Source organism: Protopterus annectens, chromosome 2.part0 (genome assembly GCF_019279795.1).
Source record: "Protopterus annectens isolate FY-2018-M chromosome 2.part0, PAN1.0, whole genome shotgun sequence".
NCBI lineage: Eukaryota > Metazoa > Chordata > Ceratodontiformes > Protopteridae > Protopterus > Protopterus annectens.
In genome coordinates this window covers 1631993480-1632015429 of record NC_056728.1, presented here as the reverse complement: position 1 = coordinate 1632015429, position 21950 = coordinate 1631993480, and positions in this window count along the sequence as shown.

The following is a 21950-nucleotide window of genomic DNA, read 5'->3' as shown; positions in this document are numbered from 1 at the left end:
GGGCCAGAAACCAATCTTCCTGTGGTAGATAGGCTACCTAGTGCTTACCACTTCCACTGATAAGCTAGAAGGCTTCCCTCCAAAACAGAATGGCTTGGGGGGCTCAGAAGCTTACATACAGTGCTGCATACAACAAATCTGTATCTGGACTAGACTAGTTATAGGAAAGGCGGGAAAACTGCACATGAGGTATTTTAAACCAGAAAGTTGAAAGAGATGGATAAACTGCTGAAACTTCCAATAAGCTATAATTTCTGGACCAGAAACCACTCCTGTTGTGGTAGATAGGCTACCAAGTGCTTACCACTCCCACTGATAAGCTAGAAGGCTTTGTTCCAAGAAAGAAAGGCTTGGGGGCTCAGAAGCATACAAACAGTCCTGGATACAGCAAATCTCTATCTGGACTAGACTAATTACACGAAGAGTGTGAAACAAGTGCACACATGGGCTTTTAAACCAGAAAGTTGAAAGATATGGAAAAACTGCCCAAACGGCCAATAAACTACAATTTCTGGACCAGAAACAACTCCTCTTGTGGTAGATAGGCTACCTAGTGCTTAGCACTTCCACTGATAAGTTAGAATGCTTCCTTCCTAACCAGAAAGGTTTGGGGGGCTCAGAAGCCTACATACAATACTGTATACAGCAAATCTGTATCTGGACTAGACTAGTTACAGGAAGGGTGGGAAACAAGTGCAAACATGGGCTTTTAAACCAAAAAGTTGAAAGATATGGAAAAACTGCCCAAACGGCCAATAAACTACAATTTCTGGGCTAGAAACCACTCCTCTTGTGGTAGATAGGTTACCTAGTGCTTACCACTCACATTGATAAGCTGGAAGGCTTTCTTCCAAGACAGAAAGGCTTGTGGGGCTCAGATGCATACATACAGCAAATCTGTATCAGGACTAGACTAGTTACAGAAAAGGAGGGAAACGCGCAAACACAGGCTTTTAAACCAGAAATTTGAAAGAGATGGATAAATTGCCAAAATGGCCAATAAACTACAATTTAAGGCCAGAAACAACTCCTCTTGTGGTAGATAGGCTACCTAGTGCTTAGCACTCCCACTGATAATCTAGAAGGCTTCCCTCTGACACATAAAGGCTTGGGGGCTCAGAAGTTTACAGACAGTACTGTATACAGCAAATCTGTATCTGGACTAGACTAGTTACAGGAAGGGTGGAAACAAGTGCAAACGTGGGCGTTTAAACCAGAAAGTTGAAAGAGATGGAAAAACTGCCCAAATGGCCAATAAACTACAATTTCTGGGCCAGAAACCACTCTTCCTGTGGTAGATAGGTTACCTAGTGCTTACCACACCCACTGATAAGATAGAAGACTTCCCTCCAACACAGAAAGGCTTGAGGGGATGAGAAGCTTACAGTCAGTCCTGGATACAGCAATTCTGTATATAGACTAGGATAGTTCTAGGAAAGGCAGGAAAAGCGCAAATGCGGGCTTTTAAATAAAAAAGTTGAAAGAGATGGATAAATTGCCCAAATGGCCAATAAACTACAATTTCAGGGCCAGAAACAACTTCTCTTGTGGTAGATAGGCTACCTATTGCTTAACACTCCCACTGATAAGTTAGAAGGCTTCCCTCCAACACAGAAAGCTTGGGCCTCAGAACCTTACAAACAGTCCTGTATACAGCAAATCTGTATCTGGACTAGACTAGTTAAAGGAAAGGCAGGAAAAGCACAAACAGGAGCTTTTAAACCAGAAAGTTTAAAGAGATGGATAAACTGCCCAAACGGCCAATAAACTACAATTTCTGGGCCAGAAACCTATCTTCCTGTGATAAATAGGGTACCTAGTGCTTTCCAATCCCACTGATAAGCTAGAAGGATTCCATCCAACGCAGTACGTCTTGGGGGGCTCAGGGGCTTACATACAGTCCTGGATACCACAAATCCTTATATGGACTAGACTATTTACAGAAAAGGCAGGAAACAAGAAAGTTGAAAAACATGAATAAACTGCCCAAACATCTGGGCCAGAAACCAATCTTCCTGTGATAAATAGGGTACCTAGTGCTTTCCACTCCCACTGATAAGCTAGAAGGATTCCATCCAACACAGTAAGGCTTTGGGGGATCAGAAGCTTACATACTGTCCTGGATACTACAAATCCTTGTCTGGAATAGACTATTTACAGGAAAGGTAGGAAAGAAGAAATTTGAAAAAGATGAATAAACTTCCCAAACAGCCAGTAAACTACTATGTATTGGCCAGAAACCACTCCTCTTGTGTTAGATATGCTGGGTATTGCTTTCCACTCCAACTTATAAGCTAGAAGGCTTCCCACCAACACAGAAAGGCTTGAGAGGCTCAGATTCATACAAACAGTCCTGGTTACAGCAAATCTGTTTCTGGACTAGACTAGTTACAGAAAGGGTGGTAAACAAGTGCAAATGATGGTTGTAAACCAGAAAGGCTTAGGGGCTCAAAAGCTTACATACAATGCTGGATACAACAAATCTGTATCTGGACTAGGCTAGTTATAGGAAAGTCAGGAAAATTGCAACCGAGGTATTTTAAACCAGAAAGTTGAAAGAGATGGATAAATTGCCCAAACTTCCAATAAACTACAAATTCTGGGCCAGAAACACCTCCTCTTCTGGTAGATAAGCTACCCAGTCCTTACCACTCCCACTGATAAGCTAGAAGGCTTCGCTCCAAAACAGAAAGGCTTTGGGACTCAGAAGCATACAAACAGTCATGAATACAGCAAATATGTATCTGGACTAGACTAGTTAAAGGAAAGGTGGGAAACAAGTGCAAACATGGGCTTTTAAACCAGAAAGTTGAAAGAGATAGAAATACTGCCCAAACACCTAATAAACTATAATTTCTGGGCCAGAAACTACTCTTCCTGTGGTAGACAGGTTACCTAGTGCTTACCACTCTCACTGATAAGCTAGAAGGCTTCCTTCCAAGACAGAAAGGCTTGGGGGGGGGGGGCTCAGAAGCATACATGCAGTCCTGAATACAGAAAATATGTATTTGGACTAGACTAGTTACAGGAAAAGAGGGAAAAGCAGAAACGCTGGCTTTTAAACCAGAAATTTGAAAGAGATGGATAAATTGCCCAAATGGCAAATAAACTACAAATTTGGGCCGGAAACCACTCCTCTTGTGGTAGATAGGCTACCTAGTTCTTAGCACTTTCACTGATAAGCTAGAAGGCTTCCCTCCTACACAGAAAGGCTTGGGGGGGCTCAGAAGGCTACATACAGTACTGTATACAGCAAATCTGTATCTGGACTAGACTAGCTACAAGAAGGGTGGAAACAAGTACAAATGCGGGCTTTTAAATCAGAAAGTTGAAAGAGATGGAAAACTGCCCAAACTCCCAATAAACTACAATTTATAGGCCAAAAACCACTCTTCCTGTGGTAAATAGGCTACCTAGTGCTTACCACTCCCACTGATAAGCTGGAAGGCTTCCCTCCAACACAGAAAGGCTTGGAGGGCTCAGAAGCTTACATACAGTCCTGGATACCACAAATGTGTATCTGGACTAGACTATTTACAGGAAAGACGGGAAACCAGAAAGTTGAAAAAGATGGATAAACTGTCCAAACTCCCAATAAACTACAATTTCTTGGGCAGAAACAACTCTTCCTTTAGTAAATAGGGCACCTAGTGCTTACCACTCCCACTGATAAGCTAGAAGGCTTCCATCCAACACAGAAATGCTTGGGTGGCTCAGAAGCTTACAAACAGTCCTGGATACCACAAATATTTATCTGGACTAGACTATTTACAGGATAGGTAGTAAACCAGACAGTTGAAAGAGATGGAAAACCTGCCCAAACGGCCAATAAACTACAATATCTGGGCCAGAAAATACTCCTCTTCTGGTAGATAGGCTGCTTAGTGGTTACAACTCCCACTGATAAGCTAGAAGGCTACCCTCCAACACAGAAATGCTTCTGGGGCTCAGAAGCATACAAACAGTCCTGGATACAGCTAATCTGTATCTGGACTAGACTAGATACAGGAATGGTGGGAAACAAGTGAAAATGAGGGCTTTTAAGCCACAAGGTTGAATGAGATGGATAAAATGCCCAAATGGCCAATAAACTACAATTTCTATGCCAGAAAACACTCTTCCTGTGGTAAATAAGCTACTTAGTGCTTACCACACCTACTGATGAGCTAGAAGGCTCCCTTCCAATACAGAAAGTCTTGGGGGGGGGCTCAGAAGCTTACATATAGTGCTGGATACAACAAAACTGTATCTGGGCTAGACTAGGTACAGGAAAATTAGGAAAAGTGCAAACGTGGGATTTTAAACCAGAAAGATGAAAGAGATGGATAAACTGCCCAAACGGCCAATAAACAAATATTTTTGGGCCAGAAACTACTCCTCTTGTGGTAGATAGGCTACCTAGTGCTTACCACTCCCACTGATATGCTAGAAAGCTTCGCACCAACACAGAAAGGCTTCAGGGCTGAGAAGCATACAAATAGTCATGGATACAGCAAATCTGTATCTAGGCTAGACTAGTTAATGGAAAGGTGCGAGAAGTGCAAATGTGGGCTTTTAAACCAGAAAGTTGAAAGAGATGGATAAACTACCCAAACAGCCAATAAACTACTATTTTCATCCCAGAAACCACTCCTCTTGTAGAAGATAGGCTACCTTGTGCTTACCACTCCCACTGATAAGATAGAAGGGTTCCCTCCAACACAGAAAGGCTTTGAGGGCTCAAAAGCATAAAAACAGTCCTGGATACAGCAAATCTTTATCTGGACTAGACTAGTTACAGGAAAGGCGGGAAACCAGAAAGTTGAAAAAGATGAATAAAGTGCCCAAACGGCAAATAAACTACAATTTGTGGGCCAGAAACAACTCTTCCTTTGGTAAATAGGGTACCTAGTACTTACCACTCCCACTGATAAGCTTGAAAGCTTCCATCCAACACAGAAAGGCTTGATGGGATCAGAAGCTTACATACAGTCCTGGATACCACAAATCTATATCTGGACTAGAGTATTTACAGGAAAGGCAGGAAACCAGAAAGTTGAAAAAGATGGATAAACTCCCCAAACGGCCAATAAACTACAATGTTTGGGCCAGAAACCACTTCTTTTCTGGTAGATAGGCTACCTAGTTCTTACCCCTCCTACTGAAAAGCTAGAACGCTTCCTTCCAATACAGAAAAGTTTGGGGAGGGGGGGCTCAGAAGCTTACATACAGTGCTGGATACCACAGATCTGTATCTGGACAAGACTAGGTACAGGAAAGGCTGGAAAAGTGCAAACACAGGATTTTAAACCAGAAAGTTGAAATAGATGGATAAACTGCAAAAATGGCCAATAAACTACAATTTTTGGGCCAGAAACCACTCCTCTTGTGGTAGATAGGCTACCTAGTGCTTACCACTCCCACTGATAAGCTAGAAGGCTTCGCTCCAACACAGAAAGGCTTGGCGGCTCAGAAGCATGCAAACAATCCTGACTACAGCAAATCTGTATCTGGACTAGACTAGCTACAGGAAAGGAGGAAAACAAGTGCAAATGTAGTCTTTTAATCCAGAAAGTTGAAAGATATGGAAAGCTGCCCAAACAGCCAATAAGCTACAATGTCTGGGCCAGATACCACTCTTCCTGTGGTAGATAGGTTACCTAGTGCTTACCACTCCCAGTGATAAGCTAGAAGGCTTCTCTCCAACACAGAAAGGCTTGGGGGGCTCAGAAGCATACATACAGTCCTGGATATAGCAAATCCTTATCTGAACTAAACTAGTTACAGGAAAGGCGGGAAACCAGAAAGTTGAAAAGATGAATCAACAGCCCAAACGGCCAATAAACTACAATTTGTGGGCCAGAAACAACTCATCCTTTGGTAAATAGGTTACCTAGTGCTTACCACTCCCACTGTTAAGCTAGAAGGCTTCCATCCAACACAGAAAGTCTTGGGGGGCTCAGAAGCTTACATACAGTCCTGGATACCACAAATCTGTATCCTGACCAGACTATTTACAGGAAAGGCAGGAAACCAGAAAATTGAAAGAGATGGATAAACTGCCCAAATGGCCAATAAACTACAATATCTTTGCCAGAAACCACTCTTCCTGTGGTAGACAGGTATCTAGTTCTTACCACTCCTACTAAAAAGCTAGAAGGCTTTCTTCCAATACAGAAAGGATTGGGAGGCTCAGAAGCTTACATACAGTGCTGGATACAACAAATCTGCATCTGGACAAGACTAGGTATAGGAAAGGCAGGAAAAGTGCAAACGGGGGATTTTAATCCAGAAAGTTGAAAGAGATGGAAAGCTGCCCAAATGGCCAATAAATTACAATTTCTGGGCCAGAAACCACTCTTCCTGTGGTAGATAGGTTACCTTATGCTTACCACTCACAATGATAAGCTAGAAGGCTTCCCTCCAACACAGAAAGGCTTGGGGGGCTCAGAAGCATACATGCAGTCCTGGAAACAGCAAATCTGTATCTAGACCAGACTAGTTATAGGAAGGGTGGGAAAGAAGTGAAAATGAGGGCTTTTAAACCAGAAAGTTTAAGGAGATGGATAAACTGCCCAAATGGCCAATAAACTGCAATATCTTTGCCAGAAATCACTCTTCCTGTGGTAGACAGGCTACCTAGTTCTTACCACTCCTACTGAAAACCTAGAAGGCTTCCTTCCAATACAGAAAGGCTTGGGGGGCTCAGAAGCTTACATACAGTGCTGGATACAACAAATCTGCATCTGGACAAAACTAGGTATAGGAAAGGCAGGGAAAGAAAGAAAGGCTTGGGGGGCTCAGAAGCTTACATACAGTGCTGGATACAACAAATCTGCATCTGGACAAGACTAGGTATAGGAAAGGCAGGAAAAGTGCAAATGGGGGATTTTAATCCAGAAAGTTGAAAGAGATGGAAAGCTGCCCAAATGGCCAATAAATTACAATTTCTGGGCCAGAAACCACTCTTCCTGTGGTAGATAGGTTACCTTATGCTTACCACTCCCAATGATAAGCTAGAAGGCTTCCCTCCAATACAGAAAGGCTTGAGGGGCTCAGAAGCATACATGCAGTCCTGGATACAGCAAATCTGTATCTGGACTAGACTAGTTATAGGAAAGGCAGGAAAAGTGCAAATGTGGGCTTTCAAACCAGGAAGTTGAAAGGGATGGATAAATTGCCCAAATGGCCAATAAACTACAATTTCTGGGCCAGAAACAACTCTTCTTGTGGTAGATAGGCTACCTAGTGTTTAGCACTCCCAGTGATAAATTAGAAGGCTTCCTTCCAACACAGAAAGGCTTGGGGGTCTTAGAAGCTTACATACAGTCCTGGATACAGCAAATCTGTATCTGGACTAGACTAGTTACAGCAAGGGTGGGAAACAAGTGCAAATATGGGCTTTTAAATAAGAAAGTTGATAGAGATGGATAAACTGCCCAAACTGCCAATAAACTACAATTTCTGGGCCAGAAACTACTCTTCCTATTGTAGATAGGCTACCTAGTTCTTACCACTCCCACTGATAAGCTAGAAGGCTTCCCTCCAACACAGAAAAGCTGGGGGGGGGCTCAGAAGCTTATATACAGTCGTGGATACAGCAAATTTGTATCTATACTAGACTAGTTAGAGAAAAGGCAGGATAGGCGCAAATGTGGGCTTTTAAACCAGAAAGTTGAAAGAGTTGGATAAACTGCCCAAATGGCCAATAAACTGCAATTTCTGTGCCAAAAGTTACTCCCCTTGTGGTAGATAGGCTACCTAGTGCTTACCACTCCTTCTGATATGCTACAAGACTTCCCTCCAACACAGAAAGGCTTTGGGATCTCAGAAGCTTACATACAGTCCTGGATACAGCAAATCTGTATCTGGACTATAGTAGTTACAGGAAAGGCGTGAGAAGTGCAAACACGGCCTTTTAAACCAGAAAGTTGAAAGAGATGGATAAACTGACCAAATGTCCAATAAACTACAAATTCTGTGTCATAAACCATTCCCCTTGTGGTAGATATGCTACCTAGTGTTTACCACTCCCACTGATAAGCTAGAAGGTTTCCCCTCCAAAACAGAAAGGCTTGTGCGGCTCAGAAGCATACAAACAGTCCTGGATACAGCAAATCTGTTTCTGTACTAGACTAGTTACAGGACAGGTAAGAAACAAGTGCAAACATGGGATTTTAAACCAGAAAGTTGAAAGAGATGGAAAAATTGCCCAAACAGCTAATAAGCTACAATTTCTGGGCCAGAAACCACTCTTCCTGTGGTAAATAGGCTACCTAGTGCTTATCACTCCCACTGCTAAGCTAGAAGGCTTTTCTTCAACACAGAAAGGCTTGGGGGGGGCTCAGAAACTTACATACAATCCTGGATACAACAAATCTGTATCTGGACTAGACTAGTTACAAGAAAGGCGGGAAACCAGAAAGTTGAAAGAGATGGATAAACTGCCCAAATGGTCAATAAACTGCAATGTCTTATATAGAAACCACTCTTCTTGTGGTAGATAAGCTACATAGTGCTTATCACTCCCACTGATAAGCTAGGAGGCTTTGCTCCAGCACAGAAAGACTCTTAGGGGGCTCAGAAGCATACAAACAGTCCTGGGTACAGCAAATCTGTATCTGGATTAGACTAGTTACAGGAAGGGGGGAAACAAGTGCAAACATGGGCATTTAAACCAGAAAGTTGAAAGAGATGGAAAAACTGCCCAATCACCTATAAACTACAATTTCTGGGCCAGAAACTACTCTTTGTGTGGTAGATAGGCTACCTAGTGCTTATCACTCCCACTGATAAGCTAGAAGGCTTCCCTCCAAAACAGAAAGGCTTGGGGGGGCTCAGAAGCTTACAAACATTTCTGGATACAGCAAGTCTGTATATTGACTAGTCTAGTTACAGGAAGGGTGGGAAACAAGTGCAAATGTGGGCCTTTAAACCAGAAAGTTGAAAGAGATGGATAAACTGCCCAAACGACCAATAAACTACAATGTCTTATCTAGAAATCACTCCTCTTGTGGTAGATAAGCTACGTAGTGCTTATCACTCCCACTGATAAGCTAGGAGGCTTCCCTCCAGCAGAGAAATGCTCTTGGGAGGCTCAGAAGCATACAAACAGTCCTGGGTACAGCAAATCTGTATCTGGACTAAACTAGTTACAGGAAGGGGGGAAACACGTGCAAACATGGGCATTTAAACCAGGAGGTTGAAAGAGATGGAAAAACTGCCTAAACGGCCAATAAACTACAATTTCTGGGCCAGAAACCACTCTTCCTGTGGTAGATAGGTTACCTAGTGCTTACCACTCCCACTGTTGAGCTAGAAAGCTTCCCTCCAACACAGAAAGGCTTGGGGGATCAGAAGCTTATTTACAGTCATGTATACAGCAAATCTGTATATTGACTAGACAAGTTACAGAAAAGGCAGTAAAGAAGCTTAGAATTTTTTTTTGTATAAGTGGAAAGTGCGAAAGGAAGAGCACAAGATAATTCAAGGTTAAGAAATTCTGATTGTAGAACAGATATAACAAGGGCACAGTGCACCTTCTCAGTTATAGCTGTTAATGATTAGATAGTTGATGGCTAGTGTTTTCCTAACAAAACTTGAGGTTCAAATGTTTATTTTCAATTCATTTTGCAAGTTTTGTATTAATTTTATATACATATCTAAAGGAACTGCTTTAAATTAATTATTTCAAGTACAAATTGTATTATTCCTCATTAAATGTTTATGACTGATAGTTTATTAACTGGCATAAAGGTTTGCACATTTTCAAAAAGTACTTTCAACCATGTGGTGTCCACCCTTTGATGGGTAACTGCTCAGAGCTAATTGCTACCATTTAAGCATTTATATGTTAGCTTGTTTTAAGGGTAAATACTAAAGTGTGTTCCTGTTTTTGCAGTTTTGACAAACTGATTAGATTGATATTGTAAGGCTGAGATAATGGTGTAAGTACTACAGAGTTATTTTTTAACCACCTTTATGCTGGAAAGCATTGTGCAAATATGTGTAAAAATAATTGCTGTTGTTGATAAGAATGCACTGGAAGACAATGGGTTCAGTCTTAGGGTGGGTAAAAGCCTAAGGAAGCTGGAACCATTCCTTTTATAGCTCTGCTGGTAGAGAGAAGGACTGTACTGATTTACAAAGGCAACCTTAGGTTGCTGGTTCAATTCTGGCTTAAAGAAGTTTGACATTTGATCTTTTTGGATTACATGGCTAGGCATATAAGGGCCCTAGTGGTTGTTAGCCTAGTATACACATATGAACCTATGATTTTAACTCTAAAATATAACTGCTGTGTAAACTCATTAAAGTGTGACAATGCTTGGTTAGTGCTCAAGGCAACAGTGCACATTTACCCTGTATCCTTAAGGTTATTTGCCATTTTGCAGATTAATTGGTGCTAATGGAGGGATTCAAACACCCATTTTGCAAGTTTTGTGTTGTATATCTCTGATAACAGTAGTGAAGGAGTTAAAATCTGCACCCCCTCCCTTCCATTACAGGTATGAGAAAATTATGATATAATGGTGCAACAAATAAGGTTAAATTCATTCTTAAGAGTTGTATGTGGAAAAAAATGAGAATGATCTCCCTTTCTAGCACTCTCTTTCAAATTTTATATGAAGACATTTCATTGATCTTTTGAGTCATACACTCCAGTGAACTAAGTCAGTGTATGATCTAGAAATTTAGAAAAATATGTAGCACATGTTGCCTGATAAATTATTGACTTTGAGTCAGGAGAACCTCAGTACTCTAGGCAAAAAGCAATTGCTAAATGCAGGTTGCAGGCTCCTATAATACTGCACTGGTTGAACTGGTGTAAATTATTTTGAGCATTGGGGTCTCTTGAAGCAGTTCTATACTGTGATGCTCACCTTTCTGTCATCTTTGTTTGGTATCCCAGTGATACATTTTTTTGCCTTCAGTGGAAACACTGGTCATTGAAGGGTCTAGACACAAGGACAATATGTACTTTTAATAAGCTGGGAAAGGAAACTCATTGGGTTTCATTTTATTATCTCGAAATACTAAAATACCAAATTTTAGTATTTCAAGACTATAAAGTCGAAAGTGCAGTTACATAAACCTGCATAATGTCACATGCAGAAATGTCAAATCCACTGTTGCTTTGTCTCATTCATAACGTGCAGTGGGGTTTGTGAATTTAGCTGGGTATTCAGGTAAGTGGTGTTCTTGTAAGGGTATTGGGTAGGGATTTTAGTGTGTGTGAGTATGTGTAGTGGTGGGTTTTATGTGTTTTTGTGTTTAGTGTGACCTTGGAGTTAGTATATATAAGTAGCAGGGGTGTGGGGGGTGCAGACCCCCACATGTAGGGTGCAGGGGGACTTGCCCCCCTGCTTATAGGAAGGGTAGGTGTGTTTGTGTGTGCTGTTTTGTGTGTTGTAGTGTCCTTAGGTAGGTGTATGTGTGCTTGTTTGTGTGGTGGTGTGCATATTTGAATGATCGTGGTTTTGAATTTCACGGTTGTGGGTGTCGGTTTTTTAGGCTTTCGCCTTTATAGTCTTGAGATACTAAAATTCGGTATTTTAGTATTTCAAAATTATAAAGTGAATCTGAAAAGACTGATTTGTTTCTAAAGCTTGTCTGCTCAAGACTACCAAGGTTATCCTTTCTATAAAATGGAACCCATTTCCTATAACCACTCAAAGACAGTTTCTTCTGTTTTAATACATTGAAGCATGCCACATTCCTTTTTCAGTCTTCATCTTATAACATGGATTAATATTTTTTCTCTTTTTAATAAAACATTATTTTTCTCTAAAGTGATTAAGCTGATTCAAGAAGATAGATGACTCTACATGTGGAAATATTGCTAGTTTACCTGAAAAATATTTTCATTTTGAGTCAACAAGAATCCCATTTCCCTTATGAGCAGAGGTTCCTTTATGAAGTTATAGCATTCATACCGTTATCATCTAGATCTACAAACAAGGGAATAACCAGGATTTTTGATATTATAATTTAACCACTTCAGTGCAGGACAATGTATGTTTCTGAGTAGCATACATTTTAAGTAGTGCAAGAAAAAAATAAATACAATATAACATAATAATATTGAATTTTTAAATTCTGGCACACATCTTTGAACATAATAAAATATCATTATTTAAGTATATGGTGTGGCTTGCAGTGCATATTTCTGCTTTGCCACTCTTTTATTGAATGGGATCCTGATATGGTTTCTCATCAATCTTTTCTTCAAGAAAGTGTTTTCTTTTATTTTTTTTACAAAAAACAACCAATATGACACTGATATAGTACTAATTAAGTAAAAAAAAAAAAAACTTTACTTACAGTTAACTTTCTCATTCTTCTTCTCTTCCCCAAAGCATTTTTCTCAACATTAATGACACGAAGTAGGGTATATATGCTTTAGAGTCCCCCAAAAGTCCAACAAATCCTGAAAAAGTCCAATATTTCCAGATTTTCTTCTGTCATTTTTCACAAATATAATTATTGCATTGTAGATCCATATTAAGTTACTGGTTTTATTCCTGCTCATATCCTTCTCCCAAATCCTGTCTCCGCTTCATTTCCAATGTATTCTCAATGTGCCTATGTCACAAGTGATAATTCAATAAAGGTGTTTAAAAATAATATGACACTGCTATATAAACTAAATTTTATATATCGTAGAGAAATATAGGTTCAAATAAAAAAGAAAACTGGGTGCACAGATCCCAGGATAAAAAAGTGCCCAATCCTGGTGTACACGGTGGTGCCTGTAGTGGAAAAAATGCAGTTTAGAATCTTCTGGAGATAGAAAGATTCCAGTTACAGGACTAGGCAAGGCCAAAGGTGAGGACAGCTACCCTGTGGCAGAAGGAAATATTTGTCCATAAAAACACAATAACTGACAAAATGAAAAAGAGGCATAGGGTTGACAAAGTGGACTATTGAGGATAAGGAAGAAATTATGTAATGTTACATTTATCCAAACAACCCAGAATTTAAAGAGGGGTATTTAGAAAGATTAAGAGAAAAGTTATAGGAAAGAAAAATACTTGCACAAGAAAAGTTGTCGAGAGCTACAAATATAAATGTATATTCCTTAATGCAACAGATCAGTAAAAAACTATATATATGAAGAAACACTGGGGCATCTGAAAACAAGAGGAAGGGAGGAATTGAGAACATAAAAAAAAATCAGAGGTTTTGAAAGGTATAAAAAAGAAGCAATCATATGGGAAAGAAAAAAAGTTCTGGCATGGTTCAATATTTATTCAAAGGAGAAAGCCAAGCTAATCAGTATAAAAATGCAGCTCCAAAAATATTTGAAAAGAAATTCAAGCAAGGACATCTGGATATGGAAAATTTCACATTACAAAAAAACAAGACTGAGAAGTAGAAATGTAGAAAAGAAGGTTAATGAGGTAGAAATTAAACATAAAAATCAAAGAGATGGACCATCTTCAGAATGAAGGCTTTAAGTGTAGAAATCCCAGTACGGGCAGTGTCAAAGCATGATGAACCAGTGGGTCCCCAGGTACATGAGCAGTGAGTGAGGTGTGATGCATCTGAAAAGGATTGCCACACAGCAATGTTTTGGGGCCTTCTGTAGGAGACTTGCTGTTGTTACTGCTTCCTGCTCATTTCCTTGCTGTGCAAGTCCACTTGAAGTTGCAGAGCAAGGAAATGAGTAGGAAACAGTAACAACTCTGACACAGATAATGTTGCAGCATGATCTCCGTATGGAGGAGCAGCAGATGAAGCAGGATACATCTGAAAATGATATGTCAAAAGAAGATGTTCTGGGACTTATGTAGACAACTCAGAGAAAATAGAGAACAAAGATTATGCTCACAGTCCAGCATAAAATTATCGATAGTAAGATCAATTTGATTTAATAGAGATGGCTGGACATATTACGGTAGATGAAAAAATAGATTACAGAAAGAAATGTAAGACTCAAAATGTTAGAAGACTGGTAAAACAGATGAACACAGTAATTAGGACTAGTAAGAGAAATTAATTGAAATGTATTAATGGCCCAGAATAAGTTTATATAGAACTGGGAAACAAAGGAAAGATAGAATTGGGGAGCAAAGCAAAGGAACGTATACACTATCAACAAAGAATAAATTGCTGACTATAACACAGATTATAAATGGATTGAAGAAAGAAAAGAATCAGTAAGGAGCTCTTATGTAGAGGATATGAAATGGAATGAAGTAACCTCCAGAGAAATTGAAAGAAAATTAAGTAAAGCTCCTAACTGGAAAACCAAACTTCTAGCTACAGATATCAACATCTTTAGACAAAGATTTATCCCTAAGCAAGAATTACTTATATGTGCATCCCGAATAGACACCTATCTTGTTAACAATGTGAAAATTATACTCCTTAAGAGTAAAACTACAAGCCATCTTAAGAACCATAGACAAATAGCTTGCCTTCTGACAATAAACAAATTATATACTGGAATTCATGAAAACAGAATTTGTAGTCATTTAGAAAAAATAAGTTATGACAATAGAACAAAAAGGTAATAAAAGAAAAGTCATACAGAACAATGGCTATATGACTTCTAAATGAAGCCATAATAGAGATTTAAAAAAGAAGAAGAATATACATGTATGGCATGTATATTATAAAAAAGCAGTTGGCAGTATCACATTCATGCATAATGTAGTTCTTATAGATGTAGAAAATATGCCCTACATTGATCAGTTACATTGCATTGTCATGAAACATTGGCAAATCAATTTGCAGTTGAGTCATGGCAAAGAGAAAATGATTATCTCAGAGATAAAAACTCAAGGGGGGATATTCCAAGGCAATTCTTTGTCACCACTGATATTTTGTCTTGCCATTAACTCATTAAATTGTATACTGAACAGATCAGGCTATGGCTACAGTGTGGTTCCCAGAAACTTACCTTGTTTAAATAATTCTTATTTACTTTTTGTGGATAACTTAAAATAGTATAATTCATAAGATGAGAAGTTGTTAGCACAAATACAAATAGTTAAATTTTTTTCAGCTGATGTAAGACTGACAATTGGTCTTTATAAATATTCAAAAGTGACATTTAAAAAATGAAAGCTGCAGCACCAAGAAAGTATCAGTCTGGGAGAGGAATGTGAGCAAAATGAAAAGTATAAATATTTATGAATAGGAATAGTTCAGAAAACTAAGACTAATACTGAAAACCACATTTACATCTAGGAATAAAATTAAGTTCTAAATTGATTTGTTGTTTCTCTTCTAAGTAAATGCTTTGGGGTAATTTATCACAAAAAAATCAGATTGACTGGATTAGAGAAAAAGAAAAACCTTTCATGCTTATCAAGTGGTATATAAAAAAATCAGTGTATACCAAAATAATGTATTCCTCATTCTGAAAGATGTGTGTGCCTCCTTGAACCTGACTATGTAAGTAGATCTGCAGTTAAGGGGCTGCATACATATCTGCTGGCTCATGAGATCCAAATATAGTGAAAGCTTTAAAACACAAGGAGAAGAAATCTAAGATGACATATTTGCTTAGGTTAGTAGAAGTTTTCAGAATAAAGTGAGAATGATACCACACAGCTCTTCAATCTAGAGTGCCATTTCACCTAAGGTTATCCCTGATTATAGGTAAATGGGCATTAACCTGACACTCCGTTCCAATTAGCCCCACTTTTGTAGTTTATTCTTGCAGCTCCACTTGTTTTGAAGTCATATGCACCCTCTGCTTGTCTCCTTTAATTTATTTAAAAATTATTTGAAGATCTTTAAGCCATCAGTGACCTCAAGGTTCATAAATTCCATCATTGTCCACAGCTAACACATTTATTCTCTGCTTATATCTAAATCTGAAAGCTTGAGGGGCAAGTTCCTGAAGCTGTAACACCAAAGGGTGAAGATTTTTATGAACTGCTTCTACATTGCACTTAAAGTCTCCTGACAGTGAGTTTCTTTGTGTGAATATGTCTTCTCATGCTCATACCACCCTTGTCTGCCCAACTCACATGTACTTACTTGAGTTCTGCACCCTGGCATATTGGGATTATGGTAAGTGGTAGTTACTCTAAATGCTTTGCATTCATCGCCTTCCTTCCCATGATCAGCCATCAGGATCCCTGCTCACTCATGTTAAGAATAGATTGTCATCCTAATGCTTGATACCTGGCTATCCCAGGCCCTCTCCTTATACCTAGAGTGGTCCTAAACTGCCTAACGACCACAACTTTTTTATATTACACAAAATATTAGTCATAACTCACAGTGCCTTCCCCAAATGCAAAATAGTCTATAACCCTGTTACCATTTCTCAGTCCTTCCAGACATTACCACAACCCTTAATACTGTCACTGTTTACATCAGTGAGTCAGTCAGTCAGGAATGTGCGTTATCAGAGATTAGCTTGCTAATCTACAAGGATATCTCTATACAATACTTCTGGTTAGGAAATGTAACTGAATATTTATTTTATTATTTTCATTGTTGAGCTGGGAAGTCAACTACATATAGAACCTTTTTTCAGTGGAGGCCCTGGAAGAAAATATCCAGCGGTACAGGATAATACAAGATACAATATAAATTAACTCAGATAAATTAAACATTATTGTCATCTGTGGTAGTGCAGTATTAGAAAATTATAAACAATAGCATATTGAAGTGGTTCACATTACACAAAAGCATATCAAATAAAATAATAAATTTGTAATGTGGTACAGTCACACTGGTACAATCACAACATCATGTTGAAATGGAATATGTTATATACAAGAATTTGTAGTGGAACAGCTGTAAACTTGGATAAGCAAGCATAAACATATAAATGCCTGCATTAAGTTGGGAGATAAACAAGATTTTCAGGTTAGGAGGTAGAATAAGATACAGACATAACAAGGGACATGGGAGGTTATCATAATGGTTAAGCTGTTTACCTTACCTGACACAAGGTGCAGGGTTTGATTCTCACATGTGGTAACTGGCTAGGCTTAAAATGGCCCAGAAGGGCAGTTAGCATACTACTAATCTATAATCTAATCTATGGAAATCGAACCAGAAGTAGACAAAAATCAGAAAGCAGAATGTAAGGAAAAGAATCAGATTAAAAGGGAAAAACTTGGAAAGTCCACAAATATAGTGTCAAGTATAGAAATCTTCTGCCACCAGCTTGTGGTCATAAGGATTGGATGCAAGAATGGTTAAGCAAAGTCAAACTGAAACCAAAAGATGAAAGGCTAACAATGTCAGCCCAGGACAGTGGACTATACACATTGCTTACAGAGTCCATTGAAAATGAGGGAGAAACAGACAAATGCAGATTCTGTAAAACAGAACTGGAAACAGTTTCACATCTTATTGCTGGGTATGATATGCAAAAGCTATATTTAAAAAAGGAAAGCTGCAGCAGCAAGAAAGTATCAACCTAGGACAGGAATGTGATATAAAGGAACTCAAGCAGGAGGGAATGTATAAATATTTGGGAATATGTGAAGGGTCAGTAATAAAACATGAACAACTGAGAATAAAGCTCAGTAAGGAATAATCCAGAAGAGGGTATGTATATTAAAAGGCACGATAATGTGTCAAGACTGCTGCATTGAGGATCATGCAAACACTCCAATATAGAAATATCAAACAAGCTCTGGAAATATGAACCACAAAGCATTATAGAAAATGATGAGGTTTATATCTCGTGATATAATCTATTACCAAGAGTTCAAAAAATACATGCAAGAAAACTAGATATAGTAGCCCTTGGAAAAAACAAAACAAAAGTAGCATTGATCATTGAAATTGCTACACCCAGAGATTACAATGTCTTATTTACAAAGTGACTGGAAGATGTAAAATATCAGAAGCTGCAAGCAGAAATGAGAGCAATGTAGAAGAAAGATATTCAGACAGTTCCAATATTAGTAGGAGCAACAAGTCTAATAGAAAAAAAAAGAATTTGCATTCTACTTAAATTTGCTACCACTATATGAAACCCCGTAACAACTACAGAAGGAGGCAATTTTGAGAACACCGCAGGTGCAGAGAGGAGTACTCTTAGTTAACATTTAAGACAGAAACAACAATAATTTCATGATCTGTAGTTGTACTCTGACTTAGGGATGGGGTCCATTCTAGTCCCAGTATTAGAAATTCAAAACATTTGAAGGAAGTAAATCCTTGGGGAGTTGTACCTTAATTATCTCAGGGAGGTGATTTACCTGCATGAGGTTTCACCTCTACAGAAAAAAAATATTAATAAAACCTCTGTTTGAAAAAAATTTTTTTTCATTCTTTGGAGTCAGCTGTTTCAAAGACAGGCTGTAGTTTATATATGTATAGATATATATTTATGGGTTTATGTCAGATTATCAAGTTTTTGGGAAACTCGAACTTCATATGGTTGAGACCATATGTTCCAGTTTTCAAAAACTCAAGCATTTGTATGGAGATTGTGGTACAGTAGGGATCAGGGAATTTACCCTTTACACCATTTTAATGTGATTCAGGAGTTGGTAGCTCCCTTCAAAACCATTGATTTTTGTTGTTCTGTTTTGTTTGTGTTTTTAGAAACTCGAATATATGGTCTTGACTATATGAAGTTTGAGTTTTCAAAAACTCAATACAATGACAAAAACTTGCATATTTTTTTGCAGAGGGCAAGCCTCCTTGTACCCCCATTTGAGAAATACTACCCCACACCTCATGCTAACTATATGTACTAACTCTGAGATCACACAATATTGGGGGACGGCATGTTCCACAGCCCTGAGAATTGTGCAATCTCATCACATACCTGTTGATCATCTGCTTAGTTGACCCTATGCGGTCAAATAAATAGATGTTGAACAAAATTCCTCCAGACTAAAGTGAGTCCGCCTATATATATATATATATATATATATATATATATATATATATATGTGTGTGTGTGTGTGTGTGTGTGTGTGTGTACCAACTGTAGGATTGCACAGCAGTTAGAAAAAGCAAAACCCCATGGTGATCTGAAATGCCAATTTTTTTGTTGTAAATGTGCATTGTGATGTAAAAATGCAGCTAAAAAAAGTTTGACATAAGTTTGATATATGGAATGTATGACTAAACCTATGGAACTCTTTTCTTATGTGTGCTTATGATGTTATGATGGTGTGTGTGTGTGTGTGTGTGTGTGTGTGTGTGTGTGTGTGTGTGTGTGTGTGTGTGTGTGTGTGTGTGTCTCTCTGTATGTGTGGAATTTCAAAGATATAGCCATTTCATGAGCATTTCACCCTGTACAGGCTTAATAACATTCATAACAGTGCAGTAGTTTTGTCCACCCTTATTTCCTGCATCCAAAGTGTAATTTATGTCTCAGAAATGAACTAGAATGTACATCTGCTATTGTATTGTCTTTGTCTCTAAGTCCTGGAGGAGAAATTGTTTCATTGTACAGACCCCATAAGGCAGCCTGCACTTAGATTTTCAGTATTACGGGTGACAGCAAATGTGATAAGGTGTTTCTTGACAGAGGTACTATAGGCTATATAGCTCTTGTGGATTAGCAAACATTTTAAAAGCAACATCTCACCTGCCTTGCTTATGTTATGCTTAGTTAACAGACATATCCAGGAGCTGGTTGATCCAATTCTGCTAATGTAGGACCCGCAGAAGTCCTAGGCTTGGTTTCCACAGTCTACTTTTGTCTACTGTGTGACCAAGCAAATGATTAACCAGCTCCTGGGTTACCCCTGAAAAGGGACTGCACATCCAGTAGGCTTACCTGGTGAGATTGCTTCTTAAGCTTCTCTCCATATCTTAGTAAACATAATGAGCTATTCTGCTATATGGGGATCTGGAAGAATCCATTAAACAGTTAGAGGGAGTTCAGGATTGGGTGGGGTGACTGCAGAATTCAGGAAACAGTTGAAGGCAACTCAGAATTCAGTGGGATGGGACATTAAAAATCTAATAAGGGTGTTTCTAGTGGTGTTACTGATATGACCCAACAGAACACTGATTTCAGGAGTAGGACTAGCATATTTTGGTAAGTGTTTGAGCCACTGGCTAACTTCATTTAGGTAATGTGCTACTACCTTTAATGGTAGAGTCTGTTTAGGATAGGTGAAACCATGTAAATATCAGCATGCACATTATGTAGTAACGTTATCTTAGTGTTACTGGAAGGCAGTTAGGAAAGTAAGAATGTCTTTATTTATTATGTATAATTTGTTGAATGTGGATCTCATACCAGACAGAAAACATTTATAGTGAAGGAATGGAAATAAACCCCCGACAAAGAGATGTAAAAGTATGTGACAAACAATGCTAGTGCATGCCAGCTATATACAACGTGTATTGAAAATCATCACATTTCAGCATATATTTAGGATGTAGATTCTAGTAAGCAAAGTATAGCAATGCATGTGTAAAGAACAAGCAGTTAGAAGAGTAGAAAGAAAAATAAGTTTAGAGTGGATCAATTTTTGTTGAAATAAAAGTCTGTAAAGAGGAATGGTGGATATGTTTGCTTAACTACAGATACTGATATCTGTTTACTTTAAAGTGTTTCACAAAATTAGTTTACACCAAAAATGCAATCTCTGTTAAAGAGCATTGGGAGAATTTTAAGTATTGTTCCTAGGGTAATGCATTTCAGTTATGTTCAAGGCAGTGGCAGTCATTCAGATGATTTGCCAGACATTTCTCAAGCAGAGCTTAGCTAGCAGTCTGTTGCACTTGTTTGACAAGACTGATTTATAGATTACAATAGGCCATGAAAGGGCATTGTGTGGTTTCTTGAGGAATGTGTTATGTATGTTTTACATCCAGTCAAACAGGTTTTATGCTCTGTATTTCTCAAACTGTCAGTAACATAACACACAGCACTGAATTTTAAAATAAACATTTGAAAACTGAAAGTAAAAGTATATTTCTTAACTTAAAAGATTGAGACGTGTTATATAATAACTGTCTTACGAGGGACTCAACATAGGGACTGGTGAAATATTATCGTGTTCCATTGTTAATTCCATTCATATTATTTCTAAAGTATATTATGCGTATCTGCTGTATTATTGACATACTGTGCAGTCTGAAACTGTAGTACAGTGCACTCACAGAACGAGGCAGAATATATACTTCCTAGCCACTGTCAAAACTAGTAGCTGTAGTGTCATGGCAGTTGTTGTGAAATGTGGAAAATCTAATTAGTAAAGCCAACATTGTACTGCAACTAGAACAAACTTGAAACTTAACTTAATTTACTGATAGTGGCTAAATTAACTTATTACACTTACGGTTTAGAAAAAGGAATCCTAAGATTCATCAGAATTTATTTTATTTTTATATTTTTTTTATTTATATTACATTTGTTGACCAGGATAATCTGACTGGATAGATGTCCATTTTCAGCAGAGGCCTGGGGAGAAAAGCTCCAAGGTCAGCAAATTAGATTAAAAATACAGTATATAAAGTAGTTAACATATCTAAGCAAGCAGTTAAGTTTATGATTACAGTTTTTACAGAGGTTACATACCTAGTCAAATAATAGTAGTTCCAGTGTTAATGAAAATCAAAGAGTAGGTCTTCATTAAATAATTCAAGTCAGCTAAGAATACTGTTATTAACTCATACAGTTAGTTACAGATGCAATATTTACATTGGTTACATATCAAAATACATTAGAATGAAGTAAAGTAAAGGTCAGGATAGTGCCACAGGTAAGCTAAAATAACTATTTTAGTGTCATTGTCAAGGAGAGTTAGTCGGGTTTGCTACATTGACGTAGTCAGTTTAATGTCAAATGTTGTTTAAGTCTAGTCTTGAATTGGCTGAGGGAGTAATTTTGGTTGGGAGAGAGTTCCAGGATCTGCTTACAGAGTTTACGAAGAGAGAGTCACCAGCAGATTTCTTAGTTTTCATAGTCTGGACTAGTAATTTATTAAAGGATCGAAGAGGTTGGTGATTGTGATGGGGGTAATAATATTTTTAAGAGCAGGAGTATTATCTGGATTGCAAAATATCTTATG